We start from the raw sequence: 17,878 nt of genomic DNA, 5'->3' as shown, positions 1-17,878 counted from the left end.
CTGGGGTTATAAATGTGTACTGGGACACCCCACACAGGACACTCCTTGCTGTGGTATAGCTCATTCTGGGGCTGTGGCAGTGGGAACACTGAACTCTGCATCTATGTGGGTCCATCGCTCCACAGCGCTTCAGTCCCATCCCAGCCTCCAAATGCAGGTGGGCTGTTAATCAGCACGATTTGGGTCAGTAATAAACAAGGTAATATCACAACTAGCAGGGCTGTCACAGGAACCCTTGTGGCTGGCAAACAGCCTGTGGTCAGCTCAGGAGAACATCTGCAGCACCGTTTCTTCATGCTGCTGCAAACGGCTTTGGTGCTGAAAAATCAAAGGGAATTGTTGCAGTTTCACTAAGTTGGAGGAAATGTGATTAAATAGACAAACAAAACGGCCTTTCAGCTGAAAGGAGTGGCTCCATACGCAGAACTTCTGCCAGTCAGGCCTCCCAGCTCCCCCATGCAAGGAAGGGAAGGGACCAAGCAAGGGCTGGTGGCAGCTCCCCATCCTGCTGTTCTCCATCACCACGTGGACCTCCGGGAGCAGGAATCCCCCCAAGTTGCTCACACTTGCAATCAGATGCAACCTGAGCTTGCATTTACTTAGCACAATTTGTTGCTTAGGCTGAGCAAGGCAGTGCCACTAATCCCTGCCAAGGAGCAGCTGAGCATGCACAGCTTCTCATCCACCTTCTCCCAAAGGCTAGTTATATCACCTGCAGGGCAAACCCCAGTGCAGGTGGCAGGGTTGTTCCAACGGAGGGAGATTGGCAGCTGGGAGACAACCAGTCTGTCAGGGGGATATCGAAGCACAATGGAGCTGGGGTGGCTGCTGTGTGAGATGTGTATTAGTGCAGGAGGTTTGCTAGGGGCAGCAAGGGCTTAGCTTCCACTGCTCAGGCACCGAAGTGCCTTTGAGGGGCTGGGTGGGAGGGCTTGCATGCGATTGGGCACTGTCATATTGCTGCTTCTAGTGGGAACAGCTGGGAAGTGAGGGGGGATGAGGCATCCCCCAGCGATGCCCTGGGCTGCTGCTTTCTGTGTGCTGCAGCAATGCCCATGGTCCCTTCTGGGTGCTGTGAAAGGAGCCCAGACCTGGCTGCTGGTGGTGCTGGCTTTGCTTTGCTCTTTTTTTGGTGCCAGATCGCTTTGCCTCCTGGATTGTGGGGGAGGAGGACTTCTTGCCAAATTGCTTAAAAACCTGCAAACACACATTTGTGTGCTAGAGACCACAAAAGCCCCCAAATCTCTGCTGCTGGGACCCAGCCAGATGGTTGCATGACGAAGCTGTTGCCCAAGGAAATCAGTTGCTGTGGGAGCTGAGGTCCCAGAGGGGTGACACACGCAGTGCCCCTGGGGCAGCAGCAGGACCTCAGCCTGTGCCACCCCCTCCTCTCCCCTGCTGCCAGCTCTGGGCAAGGTGCAGGCAGCAGTGGGAGGCTGGGGTAGTGAGGGGTGCATCCCCACCCACAGCAAACCATCTGAGGCTGCAATGAGTGAGGCTCAGCTGATAGCGAGCAATGCTTCCAGCTTCCGTGGGTGCGGGGACTGGGGCGAGGATGGCTCATCTCTGCGTCCCCAGCTTCCAGTGATGCTGCTGGGGGTAGCTGGGGCTAGGAAATGAACAGATGTGGTTTTTTTCCAGGAGATAAGGGCTAAGGAGGAGGTAGGGCAATGTGCTTTATTAAACTGGTTGCTCCAGAGAAAGACCTGAACAGGGAAAGAAATCTGCTGGAAGAGCCTCTTCCCTGCGCAGGGGTGCCTGTCCCTGCATCTCCCTGGGGACAGCAGCTGCTCAGACAGCCTCTCCCTTTCTCACAGTCTTGCACTGCGGTTGTCATGAGGATATCAAAAATAAATGAGCAGCTCAGGCTTTCGCCTGGGGAGTTGCAGCCTCTGTGGCTGGATGCAGCCATGGTTGCACTCTGTCTCTCCAGCTGCCCATGGGGCTGGTCCACCACAGCTGGCATGGGAGCATCCGACTGCTCATGATGGAGCACCCTGAGCACACTCACACCCCTGGAGCAGATCGTTCTGCACCTGGAGCTGGTCCTGTATCATGTCCTGTGCCATGTCAGGGCTGCCATTGGCTGCAGCAGGCTGTGTGCATGCAGGGTCCCATCCTGCTCATGCTCAGCTGTCCTGGGACATTACCTAGTGTGTTAACTCTGGAAGGTGTCTCTCTATCTGTACTCAAGGCTGTATCTGTAAACCCACATGAGCCCACGTTAAGCCGTAAATACATGATTTCTGACAGATGTTTCTCTCTCTGGGCCTTAAATCCCCCAGAGAAAAGTTAAATCCCTCCAGCCCTGGGGATGCTGCCTCCTCCCAAGGCAAACGCCTCCAGCTCTGGCCATGGCTGAGCTGTGTTCTGCAGGTCCCTCACTGCAGCAGCCATCCCTGTGCTCCTGTGTGCACCTCTGCAGGCAGGCAGCCCATGTGCCTGCACCCCTTTACACCCACCACCGAGCAGCCTGGCACTTTCATGTGTCTTGCAGTTATTTTCCAGTTTGCACATCCCAAAGCACTGTTTATCAGTTGTGACAGCTTGACACCACTGACATGCTCAGCTTGTGATCGCCATTAAGCCCCAGCTCTCCTTGCTGTGCTCCTATCAGACCCTTGTGCCGTCCCGTGTTTGTCCCACTGTGAAGCTCAGCCTGGGCGTGGGGGCCTGTGCTGCTGCTTGTGCGGGGCTGCCTGGATCTGCACATCAACCTCTGAATCTGCAAACACCACCCCTGTCCTCCAACATGTAGGTGGGACTGCTTTGGTGCAACCTGGAGAATGAATATATTCCTTCTCTGTTTAGAGCCTGTGGTCACAAACAGGAGTTCTGAGTGGCACTATGTAATGAAGGGCATTAACGAGCATTATTTAATGAAGATATTTGACTTTGTCTTTTCTTTGTCATTATTTGCAGTCGGAGACACTGAGGCATGAAGGCTTTCTCAAGGACATCGAGGAAGCCCGTGTAGAGCAGGAAATAGTCGGGTTTGGTCCCAGACTGATGCTCTGCCCTCTCTTGCACGCATGCTGCCCTCTCAGTGCTCTGCTTCTTTTTCTCCTTCCCACACTGCACTTCTTGGACACAGGTAGGACCAAAAGCCAAACAAAACCCAACCACTGTCTGAGCCAGGGGGGTCTTCTTCTGTCATTCCCCTGCCAAGTAGCTGCGTAAACCCATTTCTTTACGAAACCAGACCAACAGGGTTTGCTGAAGAGAAATGCTCACCAGTGTTGAAGCCTGACACAGAAATGTTCCAGGTGAAGATGGTTTAATGACTGTTTTCCAGGATTTTCTCTATGCTCTGCCCTGTGCTTTGGTAACAGGCAGCTTCAGGGTGAGCACATGCTTGTTAACTCTCCCCTGATTTTAATGAATCAAGCAGCTCGATCTGTGCTGAATTGCAGCTTGCCATTTTCCTAAGCAGGTGTGAGCTGTAGTCTCAGTGAAGGAAATTGCAGAGATTCAGTCCTAGAAATAAACTACTGGGGCTGTGAGCATCAGCCACAGACCTCCAGCTCCCAGGCTGCAGTGTTTCTGAGGTGCGTTCTTTTAAAAGAGGGTGAGGTGAGCCCTAACAAGCGAAATGAACCAAGCTGGCAGGCAGGATTGCTAGATCTGAATTGCAACTGTACTGTGCCCTGGGACGTTGTGAAAGGGGCAGAAATGTGGCCGTGGCAAAGCTGGGTCCCCCTTACAGGGGCACTGTGCGTCCCTGGGCAGAAGGCCTGTGGCTGGGCTGTCCAGCCTGAGGGGAGAAAGACAAGCAAGGGCTTGAGAGCAAAGGAGGATGAGTGGAAAATAAGACACAATAGGGACTGAGAGGTACGTGGGAAGAACTCCTTATGGATTCACTAGTTGATAGTTGGGCTCATTAAAGAAAGGGCTTCATTAAAAAAGACAGTGGAAAAGACCATAAAGACACTGCTTAGAAAAGCTGTGTAAAGGCCAAGTGTTGTTAAATGAGCTGAAGCAAGACAGAAGTTGCCCCTTCTTAGAATAATAAAGGGGTTTTCTATGTACAGAGGCTGTCAGGAGAAGCAGCAGGCTGGATCCAGTGGGATGGGTCAGCCCAGCCACGCTCCCCTCTAACACAAGCACACCTCGTGTTGGGGTGACGGTGAAAGCTGGGGTGCAACTGAACCTGCCAGGCTTTCCTGTGGGCAGCTCACAGGCCTGGCTCAGTTTGCAATCAAAATAATTTCAGTATTATGGCTTTTTTTGCTTCCTAGGAAATGTGGCTGCAAGATCTCCTTTGTTCACCACATATTTTCATGTTCTAAAGCACTTTGAACGTAAAATTTGTGGGTGAATCATATTTTTGCTTTAAATAAAACTCCTTCCATGCTTAAGAATGTTTGTCATCAATTGTGTGACTTCTGTGATTGAGCAGTGGTTAGAAGAGATAAAGCAGCCAATAATTATCCTTAAACTCCACCAAGGAGTGCTTTTTGAGGAAGACATAATGAAATAGGCAATATTTGTGGGAAGAAATAAGTTTTTTATTAAATCAAATCATATAGCTGGAAAATGAGGACTGACTTTTAGCCAGAAATCATAGTATGTCCACGGACAACAGCAAGTGTGTCCATTTTTTTCTCTACATGCTATTTAATCTAACAGTAGTTGTGACTCACCCCTGCAGACTTGCCTCCCTTCCATCCTCATGCAGGCAAAGCTGTCACAACACTGTTACACTGCAACAATAAAAGTCATGTTCTCATCTCCCAGGTGGATGAATTTGTTAAATGATTTTTGGAAAAGGTCTAGACACAGGGGAAAAAAAAAATAATGTTACATTTCCTTGTTGCCTATCCCACTTTTGTCTGGTCGTTTTTCTGCTAACTGCTCAGGATGCTGTGCCAGGAGACCAGGAGAGCGGCGGGTGGTCCCTGCAGCCGGCAGCTGGGGCTCTGCTGTCTCGGTGGCCTTTTTCTCCACTCAATGCCACAATCCTTTTTAGGCAATAAAAAGCAGTTAGGAGAGCTGGCCTTATGAGTCAGAAAACTTTCTGCAGGGCTTGCCTGTAGGATGCAGGTCTCAGCATCACGAAGTTCAGGCTGTGAAAGCCAGCCCCTGGGAGCTGGGTGCTGGGTGCTGGAGACCATGTCTACGGGAGACCCTTCTGCACGATGCTCTGATGGGTAGAACCTGTTTTTTCATTCATCTTCCCATTTCATACTGTCACTCCCTTCTTTGACACAGCTGAGCTGTGCCCGAGGGCTGTGCCTGGCTCCTCTGTCTCTGTGGAGCTGGAGAGGGCGAAGGAGGCAGGCAGGGAAGGAGGATTTTTGTGACACAGCTCACACACGGTTTTGGGACCCCTTTCTGGATCACAGGACAGGGTCACAGTCCTGAGTGAAGCCTGAGCCAGAATGAGATCAAAACACTCTGTAGCTTCCCCTAAATCCCTGGAGTCATGGGCACTGGATCCACAACTACTTCAGGCTCTACATGATGATGGGAAAAAGCAGAAAAGAAAGAAAATAGGGAGAAATGGCTAAAGGTGCCTTGTCAATCCTGCAAGGACGCTCTGACCTAAACCCAGATTTCTCTCCCTGACCTATTTCTTCCACCAGCTGTTAGTAGCATGGACACCCATGACTACTGCAGCGAGATGGAGATGTGCTGGCTCTTTCCACATAGTGCCTGGCTCTCTTCCTAGCACTAGCTGCGAGCTGATGTGAGCCTGCCGAGGAAAGTGGACACATCCTGCCTTCCCACTGGGTTCTGTGAACAATGTACATGTGCTGGGATATGAGTGCTACATGGCCAAGGCATGACATGCTGTTGCAGGAGTAGCCCAGGGTTGAATGGAGATGTGCCTGTGGGTGCATTTGCTCATGCAGAGCTGAACCACATCCATGCTGTTTCGCTATGGAAAACTGAGGCACGCCCATGGTTACTTGCTGCATCCACAGGGACCCGAACTGCCCTCAGCCAGGTGGCCGATGGGGCAAATATTGTGTCCTACCACAGCTTACGGGACTCTAAGACATGCAGTAATTTAATAACTACCCAGTATCCCTCCCCTCACATCCCTAAATACATCTGTCATTTGCCCCTGCTATTGTGAGTTCATGTTGAGGGTAGACGACACACAGCCATGAATGTTTAGCAAAGCCAAGAAAATGACTGAAGTGTCTTTGAAAAGTGACTGGAATATGAACTGAAATTACAGCAACTTATTAGGTGTAAGCCTGGTGACCAGCAGGCTTGACAGAGCAGGGATTTACTATGGACACCTGTTGGGGAGCAAGGAAAGAGCAGCTTGGAGATCTCCTGACATCTCATACAGACAAACAGGAGATGCTCCACTGGCACGCTGGGACCAGCTACGTGGGCCAGATCCCATTTGCATGACTGTTGCTTGGGACATGTTAAAAAAACCTCAAAGAAATCTGTGGTTCCAAATTGAGGGAACATACCGTTTGTATTGGAAACATCTGGAGAAGCGAACAATGTCTGGACTCCCCAGGGGCACGGGCGGTGGCAGGCAACATCTATGCAAGCCTGCGTTTTGTTCCTTGGAAGAAGAGGTCATGGGGACCCTCTGGAGAGAGCAGCAATTCCCTTGAGGAAAGAGTGACAGCAAATATTTGGGAGCCTGCTGAGGTCTTGGCAGCTCCACACTCCAATTGCTGAGGGAAGGCTCTGGAGCTTATTTAATTAAACGAAGAAGAGGCCAAGACGGGACTTTACAGCCATCTACAGCTCTTTGAAGGGCAGATGGAAATGATGGATGATGGAGCCAAATTCTTAGTGGATGGTAAAACAAGGACCAGTGGACACAGTCGCGACTTGGGAGGTACAGGTGGTCCTTCATTGGAAGGATGCTGCAGCCCTGCGGTAGACTGGTGGGGAACCTCCATCCCTGGAGTTTTTCAAGGCTTGGCCAAAGCCATGTCCAATCTGCTCTGAGCATGGTGATAGTCCTGCTCCAAGGGGGTGAAGAGACTGGAGGTCTTAAACATCCCTCCTGGCCAAGGCCTCTGCAATTCTACCAGGAGGAAACCCAGGGATCCTGCACCTCATCCAGTGGCAATGCTGAAGGGACACCAACCCAGTGTCTTGTTGTGAGGTTGAATTCTCCAGTCTGAGCTATCCCTGTTTAAAAGCAGAGGTCGCCTGGGCCCTTCAGTAGGGGCCAAAGGCTGGCACAGCAGGAGTCACAGCAGGGTTACGGTGGGGCCGGCCAGAGCTTGCTGTGATGTGTAACATCCTGGGGACAAAGTTGTGCATGAACCTTTATCTCTGCTTCGTCAGACTAAGCTGCTCTGTGCCTTTTTTATTTCACAGCAAAGATATTTGTTTTGCATTTAAACACATTTTATTTTTAAAATTTTTTCCTTTCAGCTAATTTAAAAGCCTTTCACTCACCTTGGGGAGCTCTTGATAGGAAATGGTCCAGACAGAGCCCTTGCGAAGGCTTTCCCTTCCTACCACTGCAGTACAGGCAGAAGGAGTAGTAAGGAGAGGGAATGAAATAGCTCCCAAACAGCCACCAAAAGCCACCAAAAGTCACAGCCTGGTGCAGGACCACACCTCCCTGCCTACAGGTCCCTAGAAATCCCTGGTACTTGAAGGGATACGGACCTGTCCAGCAGCAGGACAGTACTGGAAGCCGTGGACATGGCCGGGGATGCGGGCAGGACTTTGTGGGTACCAGGCAGGCATCGCACCCTGGACTGATGTCTGCTGCACTTGCCCTGATGTGGTGGAGCACAGGGTGCTGCACAGCCCTGCATGCTCAAGCTGAGGGGTCTCCCTCTGGGTGGGCAACCTTCACTTGGAGCTTTTCAAATTTGAGCAGGTCTTGTCACTGCTGAAGAGCGTTGGGGGGAAGGGAAGGAGGAGCTGTACCAGGGGATACTGTGCAGTCACTTGTACAGACACAGAGCCATAAATATATATATTTAAGGATATGTATATAGTTGTATATGTATAAAAAGCACATAGCCTGCTCCGTGAGCACATACTTCATCAGGAACATTCTTCCAACAGCCTCAAACCTGGACACTGGCAAGGGCTGAGTGATGCATCCCTGTGCCCCCCCATCCAGTAAGGGTGATGGATTTAGGGAGCACCTGCAGACAGGGAGAGGGGCACAAGCAGGATCATGGTCTGGTGTATTTGCAGGAGCTGTCAGGATGCACGGAGGTGATGCTGTGCCTGACCTTTGGGATAAAATGTGTTGAGACACAGATGTTTGTATTGGCAGTTCCATGGTTCCTTCCAGGGCCATGTGTGTCCTCTCCAGGCCTCCTCCTGCCTTCCAAGCTATGGGGTTGCTCCAGGAAATCTCCTTCTCACCTTCCACCTTCATGACTCCCAGGTTTTCCCAATATCTCCTCTTCCAGGCTCTCGCACTGTCCTTGGCAGCTTGCCAGCTTTCTGGTGAGGGTGACACCCAGGTTGTCCTGAAGCCGTAGCACAGCTGGGTCTAACCACAGGATGAACAACCCCCAAACTTGCCTGTAAACCAGCAAAAATGAATCCATTTGTTCTCAGCCAATTTTGGAAAGTGGGTCTGGAATCTCCACTGCTATTCTGTGGTGGGAAAGGCTTTGGAGTCTCAGAGAAGGTGGGAGGCTCATGACTGGAGTTTTTCTGCACCGAAGAAGAGTGTGTTTTTCTCATCCCTGCCTGGCATCACTCTGCTTATGGTTTGGGAAATAGATCGGACATGGGACCACCCAAAGCTCCCAGCAGCCTTGGTAAAGACTCTACTCAGCCCAGCGTGTCCAAGGCAGTGCCTTTGCCCCTGCCACCACCAAAGGGCAGCCAGCCCCATCGAAGCGGTGACATGTGGAGAGGTGGCTGGAGGAAGGAGGTGGCATCCTTCCTTACTGACTGTTTTCCTGCCAGCAGGCAGCTCAGCCCTGCCCTCACCTCTGTCCTGGCTCTGCTCAAGGCAACAAACTACTCATCCTAGGTTAACAACCACCTACTCATCCTTCCTCATCCTTCCTCCTCCTCGGTCCTGCCACCCATGACCTCCATCATAATGTGCCGCAGGCATCCCCCCATATCCCCCCAGGAGGCTGCCAAGCCCCATGCATTGCCTAATTAGTCCTTACAAATGGCATCCTAATTTCTCTCCAGTTTACTCTGCTTTTTGTCACTGACATGTTTTTCAGCTATTAATGACTCCCATTTGGGGTTATTCTTGGCTCTTCTCACGGGAGCTGGGCTCTCAGTGCACAACCAGCCCTCAGAGACAGTCATGCCAACACCATGCCATTGCCAGAGAGGAAATCAAGCAGAACCCACTGTTTTTAACAAGTTATTTGAAAAGCAGTTGTTTTGCCCCATGATACTTCTCTTCCTGCTTCTTCTGCCCCTTGAGAGGCTCTTCTACCATGCTGCAGGATAACCACCAACTCGGGGATGGCAGCTGCAGGGCTGGGGACAGCCCAAGTCCCTTAATTCCCTGGCCAGACCTGGAAGAAAATTATCTCCCAGCAATATACTTTTCAATATTACCTCAGTCAGGTTGTTCTGGGAGAAAAAAGAGGTATTTCTGTGACTGCCTGCAAGCCCTCTGCAAGCGACCTGCAGGGGATCTTCTCCTAACCACCGGTGGTACAAAGAAATGGTGGAGTCCCTGGTCCCCTGCCCTGAAGGGGGCTGTCACAGTGCAGCACGCCGGAGGTCACAGGGCTGCCCAGCACCTTTGCAAACACTGTCCTTATGCCTTAAAGCAGGGCAAATCTTTTTCCCCAGGTCAGTAGGAGACAGTGGGTGGGTGGGAATGATTCCTCCCTGCCATGGCTCTGAGCTCTGAGCTCTGCCACAGACACTGTTCCTGTCCCGTAAATGGGGGGAAATCATGTATCCAAGTGACTTGCTTGACCTCCCCATTCCCTGTCAGCAGGCCTGGAATAGCAGCTTTCGATGTGGCAGAAAACAGCGTGGGACATGCACGGAGTTTGTATAAATGTGATTCTGCTCTGGCACGTGCCACAGGCACCTTCGTTTCAGTCTCTCTGGGCCAAATCTTCCCTGTGGAAGGGGCAAGGAAGAAAGTACACAGCTATTTTGCCAAAAGATGAACCGAAAGCTTGATGTCTTTCTATACTGTCGATCTCCATATATATCTTTCTCTCTCCATACTGAGCTACCCACATGCAATCTGCCACTCTGCAAGCTATCTAGGTTTTCGTGAAGTCCCTGGGGTGGTGGTGAGGGAGCTGTTCTAGTTTATGAGTGTGCCTAGAGCCTCTTTTATAGCTGGGTTAAAATCTCTGCTGCTCCTTTTCCCTTCCTGACTCCCCACATCCTCCAGGGAGACTGGGGGAACCTTTCCAGTCAGTGAGGAATTTTCCACCTAAACACTTTTCTGACCTAAAATCACTTCTTATCTTTCCAGCAGAAAATACTATTTCCATAGAAAATGACTACTCACTCAACAAACAAAAACCTTGAGTTCTCAGCTTCCAGAAAAGAGGGGCTTTCTCCTGCTTGCTGAGCACCAATGAATAGTTTTAATCAAAAGCCTTTTTTTCTGCAACTAATCTTCCTCATTATCTGTCCTGAGGGGCCTGTCCCCAGAGTTTCCAAATCCCCCAGATGAAGGCTGGGTGCCAGTAACACATCAGCTTCCTGCAGAGCTGCTCAACTTCTTAAAACCACCAACACCAAGAAGGAAAGCCAACGAACCCATCAGACACAGCCAGCAAGACGTGGCTGCCAGATATGGTTGAATGCTGAACACACTTCTGACGCTGCTGTTGGCAGCTCTGCTTCCCTGGGCTTTGCGGACCCATCCTTGGAAAAGCTCTTGCTGTTTAATAGCAAACACGTGGGCATCTCGGCCTCTTCCCCTTCCAGCGCTGGGGTGCAGAGCGGAGGTAGAGGGCAGTGGTGCTTCATGTCTCTTAGCTGCTAGAGCAGCTCGTCCCAGCAGGCAGGACCAACTGTCCTTGCACAGGGCTTGGCAACGAACCCTAGCCTGGCGTTAGTGTTAAGCTGGCAGCAAAGGAGCCTCTTCCAGGCCAAATGAAGGGAGGCTCAGTGTCTTGTTGTGATGCTGAGGGCTACCACCGATGTGGGAGATAAACCTGGAGGAGGAAACCATGAGAGCCTTCCCTTTGCACTTGCTCCTCTGCTATACCCACCTACATGTACCCCCTGGCCTTAGAGCTCCTGGGTCTGGGAGCAGCTGGAGAGGTTCCCTTGCAGATGGCTATCTGCGCCATCAGTGCCTGCCCTGCATTGCTTCATTTTTCCCCACAGTCACAAAGAGCGGAATATTTCCAGGAAAACTGTTCCTATCCCAAGTGCTTGAAAAATCCCCTGAGGAGCTGCTGTGGGGCTCATGTAGCAACAGGGGCCATCCAAGGAGGGTTGGCCGAGGTGTGAAACCTGGCCACCGCTTTCACAGCACACACCCTGGCAGCATTCATAGGTTGTTTTCTGTGGATGCATCAAGGCAGTTTATATTGCTAAAACTTTCCAGTGTGGCACGACAGCAAGGACGGCTTCTAAAGTGTTTTGGCCAACCCTTTCCCCAGCTTGACTGTTCCCAGCCTCCCTCAGCTTGGCTGGGAAATCCCAGCACGGCACAACAGTGCTGAGGCTGCTGTTTCAGATGCCTTATCCCGCAGACCCAGATCGTCTCAGCAGGAGGTCTGTGACGTGTCACAAACACCAGGGACAACACAGGGGTTTCTGCACTACCGGATGGGCTCTTCAAAGGCAAACCGAGCCCTCAACCCTGGCTGCATCTGCACAAACCTTTGCAGCTGTGGTTGTCCAGAGGGTGAAAGTCCACATGCATTTTTCTCTTAGCTGCAGCCAGGTAACCTTTTTTTCCTAACACACCAACCTGTGATGCACTTGATAGATGCATTTACTGGCAGTGTTTGAAGGAGAAAAGGTGTAAGTGAGTTTCACAGGTGAATTTGCAAAGAAGACCCTATCTACAGGAATGGGGTAGATGAGTGCACCCCACAGATGGGTTTACTGGAAAAAGTGTGTTTCTGAGACTTGTAACAGCACACTGAGTGTGGAGTGGAACATGGTGGACGAGTTCCCTCTGGCAGCAACAGGCCATCCCTGCTTCAGCCACAGTGGGGTGACTCAGACATGGAGACAAGGAGCTGTACTCAGTCTGCTGGGACTCTGGGGAGGAACTGGGGCTTTTTCCAGTTAGGCTTTTTGCTTTGAAAACAGCTTAAGCAAAAAGCAGAGATGGCCCTGATCTCAGCTGGGAGCTGTAGTGGATGGAGCAGGGTGTGCAGATCATGGTGCTACCCACCAGCATCTGAATGGGTGTAAAGGACTGCTCCTTGCCCCACAGCGTTGGTCTATGCTGGATGAGGACCTGGCAGAGGATTTTCCAAGACAGGCACCCACATCTGAGAGTATTTGGAAAAATGGTTTTTCTTACCTGCCCCATTTATGTAGGAATTGTGCTTAGTTCCCATGGCATCACAACATTCAAATTCCTGAGTTATCCTTTTTCCCCAGGTAGCACTTGGGAAGGGGGAAAGCCAAGGCTGTAAGTGATAGAGAGTGCAGAACAACTTGGGCTTGGTGAAATGCAGGGAGATCACAGCTTTACTCCTGAACGATCCAAGGATAACTGGGCTGTGACAGGCAGGTCAGGCAGCCCTGCTTTGGCAAGCCCAGATGTCCTACAGCAGTGCAGGGTGCTGCAGAGGGAGATGTCTGTGGGGGGTAAGAGGGATGCCCAGCTGTCAGTGGGGAGAGAGCAGGCTCGTGGTCACAGGGATGTGAGCAATACCCACGTGGAAGCAGGAAGCTTCCCCTGAGCCTGAAGCTGTGGTGGTTTCCCTTTGCATACAAAAACCACAGAAGCAGCAAGACTTTGGGGAACAAGTAAGAATAGGTTTTTCACAATAATTTTTCTCTCCTGAGACACAAGGTCTCTGGAGAGCGGTCTCAGCTGCCCTGTCCTCTCTGAGCACTTGCAGATACCAGAGACAGCAATGATTCACTTAAACACATGACAGCCTGCCCCCTCAGACCCATCTTCCATGGCCATGGTCTCTGTAAACCCCTCCCAATGACACGGCAGGTGCTTAAGGGCTCTGTTGTGTTTTATCCTTAAAAACATCCATTGCCTTATCTCCCCACCTGTAAGATGAATCACTTCTTGCATGTCACCTAAACGGGCTGCTGGGTTTCTCTTCTGCTGCCATCCTGGCATCCTAAGATTGAGCTACACCCTTGGACATGGGATTATAATGATCATATAGCCATAGCAAGTCTATACATTAGAAGAGAAGATAGCTATGCTCATGCTCATCTTGCATGCTTATGCAGAAACATCTGCAGAACATACTGACCATGTCTTATAGGGATATAATATGAGACTGATTATTTGATTGGAAGCACAGAGATAATATGTTTAAAAGGTTGTAAAATCTGACCTGAATCACTTTTTGATTATTATTACAAGTGGATTTAAGCTTGGAGCTGCTGATATAAAAACATAAGTAACATAATTAGTAACAAACATCAGTGTGGTGAGGTTTCTTTTATTACTTCATAATTTGAAACAGAAACTGTTTGTGGTATCTTCTGGGATAAAAAAATTTGCACAGAATGTATGCTCCAGACAGTTTGAGACAAATATGCTGGATTTGATGAAAATGAAGGAACAGACTCCAAAGCCTGAAGTTTGTTGATTTCTCTGCTGCTGTTATTTCCAGTTAAAGTGTCATCTCACTTGAATTTTCTATCAAAACTTTTTTAGACGGATTTGGAAATGTGTGAACCTCAGTCCCATCAGGATCTGTCTTGCACAGTGTGTTCCGTGTAAGGTAGCAAACCCCAGCAGTGTGAGCGCATGTCTCACAGCTTTTCCTGAGACTGCTGCTGTAAGTGGGTACTTCGCACATCCTTTTTTTGCTAAGTGACCACCAGCAAACCAAGGCAACTCCAGACTCAGCACACCAGCACGTGCTCCTCCAGATGACCCCAGCCTTCCCCTGCCACAGCTGGCTAGTCCCTATGATGGCATTGGGTTGAAATGATCTCACACCTTTAACAGGGATTCCCATGTCCCATGACATCTGCAGGGAGATTAATTTGCCCTAATTTAGTGCCTAAAAATTAGACTGCCAAATGTTAACCGGTCCCTTTGGCTTCCTCTGAAGGCAGTGGAGCTCCTCCAAAGAGCAATTCATCTCCTCGTGGTGGCCTTCTAAGGCAGGGCAGATGACTCCCCATCTGGAGGTGCCTGCTGGTCTCTGCAGGCTGTCTGGGGAGTTTAAGGTGACATTTAAAGCTCAAAGTTAGGTCAGAGGACTCGCACTTTCAAGGTTTGTCAGTTACAGGATTTAGCACAAGGATCCTGCAGTTTCCAGCCTCTCTTGCCTCAGTGACCCAAAAGAATAGGAAGGAGGAGCAGGGAGCTGGCAGTTACTCCCATGTCCTTGCCAGAGTGTCCTGAGAAACATCCATATCAGGGAGTGAGAAATGGCTCTGAAGAAGATACCAGAGCTGATGAGCTAATTGTTGGCTCTTTTGATGGTTATAGAAAAATCCAGTGCCAGTGCATCCACCATGTGATGTACCAAATGTGGGCAGATTCAAGGGAGCTGGGAGGATGTGGAGCAACAGTTTCTTAGAGGACATTTCCTTGGGAGAGACACAGGCACTATAAAGCTCATTGGGACCAGGCCTGAAGACACTCTTGGAGAGTCAAGGGCACAAGTGCCTGGAATGAAAGCCTGGTGAAGCCTCAGTGAAGCCAGGCTGAGTGTGTTTGGCAAGGATCCTTTCCAGGAGTAAGACCAGTGGAAGACTGTATTTGGACAAATAAATGGTCTGTGCAACAGAAGGCAGCATGGATAATAAAGGATACAGCAGGTGGGAATGTGAAGCAGTCAGGTCATCAGAGCAAAACTCATCTAAAATATTTCAGCAAATGAGCATATTCCAGTAGTGTGAGCTGAAGTCAGCCCCCATGAAGATGTGAAAGGCCTCAGACAACTGCCATCCCTCACAGGGAAAAGCAGCAAGACCTGAAGGTGGTGGGGACTTGGATCTGTAGAGGAATGAAGCTGGGTTAATTAGCATTGATAATATACAACTGTGGGTTGGCTTCAGAGGCAGAGGGTTGGCTGATGTAGATAAGGTGCAGGTGTGGCTGGTTCTGTTAAGTGGTTGAGAGCCAATAAAGAGAGAGCAGGAGAGGAACAAACAAGAGGAGGGAATATATGCCCTGGGTGAGAAGGCAGCAGAGGGACTGTATGAAGAGTATGCTGGTGTGAGATGGTAAAAGACCTTGTTGCAGCTTGATAGTTTGAAGAGTGCTGCAACATGGATCCACAGCTGGAAGCAGTCACCTGAAGGAGGAGCATCTCGTGGAGTTTTGTGCTCTGAACAGTTTTTCAGGTTAGCAAAAGTATTCAGTATCTGTGAGTCATGTCAGGACAGCAGTAAGTTCAGATGCAGCTTTGTTTGCAGATCTAGCAGGGAACTTTCACTTCAGTAATGTTGATTTCTCTGCTGCTCACCAGCACCCAGAGGATATAATGTGTCAAACTGGAGGTGTTTGTAGATGAGAGATAACAACTGTTGAAAAATTAAATTTAGTGTCCTTAGAAAGTGTTAGCCAAGGTGCAGGAAAAAAACCAGCTATAACAACACCTGGGAAGTGGAGTGTGAACTCAGGGAATGCAGAGGGGTGATAATATCTTGCTGTTTCACCCAGAAACAGGTCCTAGAGGTAAATTGTCACCTGGCCAGGGAGAAGGAAGCAGCCCCTGGAGACAAGAAAGCATGCAGTCAGGTTTCAAGAGGCACATATGGTCTTGCCAGTCCTTTTATCTGTGTTCCCAATGCATGTGCTAACAGTTACATTCCCAGGGCCGGTTATGCCTATTTAACCCTTTTGTTTTGACTCAGGTGCTTGAATCACATCTGTCAGTTCAGGTGGAGGGACCGGGGCACTGGGGAAGTCTCAGTGCTTGGACCAGTTCTGCTGGGTCCCCCCACCCTGGTCAAGACAGGGGGAAACTGTCCTCCATGTGCAAGCGAACACATGCCATATAATTTGTACCATTTTTCTGGAGTGGCTGGGGAATTGTCAGGGAATTCTGCTTCTGCATTCAAGCTCCCTGTGGCCCAGATGATGGAGGTATAATTGGGAACAGATGGCATGGGATGCTGTGGTTGGCAAGTACCATGATGCAGGATGTACTGGGTCTGTCTGGAGCCAAAACAGGTGCTGCAGACACAAGGCCACATCTTTGGGGGTGAAGGGCTGTGACAATGACCAGAGGGATGGTAGGAGTCTGAGTGGCTGGTGATCCTTCAGGAGTCTGAGATCTGGAGTGCTCTTTACTGTGGACCTGCCCACACTGCTGAAGACCTCTCCAGACACTCACCCCTGTGATGCTGAATTCATGCCTGTCGGAAAGGAACTGGCACAAAGAACCCAGACAAGGTCATATTTTTTTTCTGAAATAGAAGCAGAAAGACAAACTCCTTCTTTCACTTTTTCCAGGCAGCCCAAATCAGGCTGTTTTAGCAATTTCAAGACAACCATCCTCCCAAGTGATTCTCAGCCTCACCTTCTGAGCTGAAGGGCCACACCACAGCCTATACCAGTGGTGGTTCAGGGAGCTGGCAAGGAAGCTTCTGTGTGCACAAATTGTCTCAGTTTTTAACTTCTGTGTTAAACCCTCAACTCAGCAAGGAATCATTACTTGGGTAGACAGCACAGAATGAGGTTGACACCTGTAAGTATGGCATGTCAGCTCTGTGCTGCACCAACACAAACACCGTGCCAGCTGTGTGTGGCCGAGTGAGCAGCGTGTGATCCTGCCCCCAACCAGAGGCTCATAAGCAACACGACGCTAGTCTTAGCTGGAACTGCAAATTCTGATAGAGCTGAAGGAGCCCATGATGTCCCAGCTTGGGATGTCTAGTCCCAGCTTGCTCAAGTGTTGTGAGATTGATGTGACAAATGTGAGTGTTGTTTGCAGAGTGCAGATTTAGAAAAGAAATCTTGGAAAAGCTAAACCCAACACTGTCAAGAAAGAAGTGGTTTCCTTTCCATTTTTCTATCCATCACACCTGCCAAATAGTAAAGGCAACTCCAGGAGAACGTACCACATTCACTTACGGAAAAAAAGTTTCATGTTTGTAAGGGTTCTCCACTCGCTGCTAGAGGAAACAAAGCAATGAGAGGACTTTTACTTTCCAGACAAGTGAAATGGGTGGCACAATGTGCCTTAATTCTGGTCATGTTGGAGCAGTGACAGAAGGAAGGCTCAGGTTTGTGCTGTGCTGGTGGATGGATGCTTTGAGTGGCAGCCCTGAGCACTAGGAGGTGGATGGTTTGTAAACAGGTCCTGTCTGTGCTGTCTTGTGCGGTCCATGGAAGGAGCAGATAGCCAGTGACTCCCATACTTCTCAGCATGCTCTGGCCAGTTCCCAGTTTCACTGCCACGTACAGCTACACCCACACCTGCTCCAGCTGGCCAGACGGCCTCAGTCTGTGCTCTGCTCCAGTGTGTCATCCTTGGGGAAGAAGTTTTCTCTTGTCCCCCTCCCACCCTTTGAGTCCCTCATCCACAGAGTCTATAAACCCATGAGGATGGAGCGTTTCTCACTCTGTGCACACAGTATACATCAGGGCAAAGCTCCCATCCTTGCTGGGCCCTCCAGATACTCCTGTAATTAAAGCAGCTCTTGAGAAAGCTGCAGAGCGGGTTCATGCCATGGTATAATGGGATTGATGAAGGAGCAGAGAAATTGCCATTCTGCAATGGCTCCTCAGCCCTCCCCACCCAGCTGGTGGACTCAAGGCCAGGCATTGATCTCTTGGGCACACAGCTCCTGCTTCTGACCCCAAGACTGATCAGCGCTGGAGCCAGTGACCATGTGA

Source organism: Falco rusticolus, chromosome 3 (assembly GCF_015220075.1).
Source record: "Falco rusticolus isolate bFalRus1 chromosome 3, bFalRus1.pri, whole genome shotgun sequence".
Classification (NCBI taxonomy): Eukaryota; Metazoa; Chordata; class Aves; order Falconiformes; family Falconidae; genus Falco; species Falco rusticolus.
Note: the sequence above shows the minus strand (reverse complement) of the source record.